The sequence below is a fragment of the Ochlerotatus camptorhynchus genome, unplaced genomic scaffold (genome assembly GCF_037179485.1).
Source record: "Ochlerotatus camptorhynchus isolate MF236.1 unplaced genomic scaffold, CSIRO-AGI_Acam_v1.1 ptg000414l, whole genome shotgun sequence".
Lineage (NCBI taxonomy): Eukaryota > Metazoa > Arthropoda > Insecta > Diptera > Culicidae > Ochlerotatus > Ochlerotatus camptorhynchus.
The window spans coordinates 451262-453222 of NW_027040900.1; positions in this window are offsets into that span (position 1 = coordinate 451262).

The window sequence follows — 1961 nt, forward strand, 5'->3', positions numbered from 1 at the left end:
ATAGAGAAATGGAACGACAGGGAAAAGCGGAAAGATCAAAGGATCTTACCCCGATTGAGAGTCGGACATACCAAACTCACGCACACTCATTACATAGGAAGTACCCGCAACCCAATGACGTTTATATAAGGTCTGGGCCAAAGGGCTTATTGGTGTTAGTGAAATGTGCAAATGGTTAGTGGTGTTCGTATTATATTGCAATGTTTATCTTTTTACACGAAACAGCTGTTGGCAGTGACGTATATCTATCTGTTCTCAGTATGTTGGCAGTGACGTATATCTATCTGTTCGCAGATGTTCAGCAATGTTTACAACATTTTTGCTTCTAACACCAGCAAGCTGCCTGTTGGCCCAGACCTTATATAAATGTCATTGCCCGCAACCCCCCCCCCCCTCCCAATGCGAAGTATGTCAGTGTCGCCTAACTGTGGAACATCTGCTCGTTTTCTGCCCAGTCTACGAAAACTGTCGGAAAACCGTCGACTTACCTGGATCCATACGAGAAATCCTAGGCAATGATCCCAACGCTGAAGAAAAATTGTTGTTATTCCTGAGAGAAAGTCAACTAGTTGATAAAATATAACCACTTTGTGATTTATAATATTCGACCTCGAACTGAACGTAGTACCAACAATCAATACGAAACTAACGATTTTAAATTGGCTCACCACTTTAGTAGCCTATTGGTCCCAAGCAAACGATAAACGTACCCTATTCTAGTTGAAATTCTATTACTACACTATGTTTGTTTTGATTCGCTATGAAAGTTTGACAGATAACATCAGGGGTGTGTGGATTCATGCAGAACATGCAGGGGTGAGTGAAATAGCTTGGGACTGCTTGGGAGCGTTGTTCTGGTACTGAGTGAGCCAAAAATAATAATGATTTTCTTCGGGACCCAGTGGTCTTAGAGTTACCTCTATGGTAGTACCTTTTATATTTCCTATTCATTAGAGGCGAATGAATTTGTTAAAATTTAAAACCTCTTCAATAAAATAATAAATAAAATAAATAAATAAATAAGTCCAATCCACCTAGCTTCAGCCCTCAGTTTGATGTACGTTTCCGCCATCATCTCAAAGTTCCGTGCCATAATGTCAATGTCATCGGAGAAGCCAAGAAGCTGGATGGACTTCCTGAAAATCGTGCCACTCGTGTCTATCCCAGCTCTTCTGATCACACCTATGGTAATATCATACACAGCAAAAAAAAAAATGTAATATCGATCAACGTAATTCAAGCTGATGTATGAAATAATGATGTAATAGCAAAAAGCAGATACAATATTACATCAATGGATGTAATTTTGTTCGCAAAATCGATGTACATCGTACAATGTGATATTACTCAACCGATGGATTGACCTGGTTGCAGCAGTTTCGATGTAATATTCAACAACTTTTTTTGCTGTGTAGAGGTAACTCTAAGACTAGAAGGTCCCGAAATAACGTGCTCAACTTTTTGGCTCAGCTCTGGCTCTTTATCTGTCAAACTTTCATAGCGCATCAAAACAAACATTGCGTAGTACTAGAATTTCGACTAGAATGGGATACGTTAATCGTTTGCTTGGGACTAATAGGCTAGTCAAGTAGTGAGCCAATTTAAAATCGTTAGTTTCGTATTGATTGTTGGAAATATCATAGAGGTAATTCTAGTCTAAATTCTACTACGACACAATGTTTGTTTTGATTTGCTATGAAAGTTTGACACATAAAATGAGGGGTTATTGGTTTTTCCTATGTTTCGAGGGGTGAATCCATTAGCCTTAACACCCCTCAAATCCCGGTTAATTAAGGCTATATTTCCGGAGATAAACGGGTTTAAAGATTTGGAAAAGAGGTAGTAGCATAGAGGTAACTCTAAGACTAGAAGGTCCCGAAATAACGTGCTCAACTTTTTGGCTCAGCTCTGGTACTCTCTTCGGTCCCAAGCTTGTCGAATCACCCCTCGAAACATAGGAA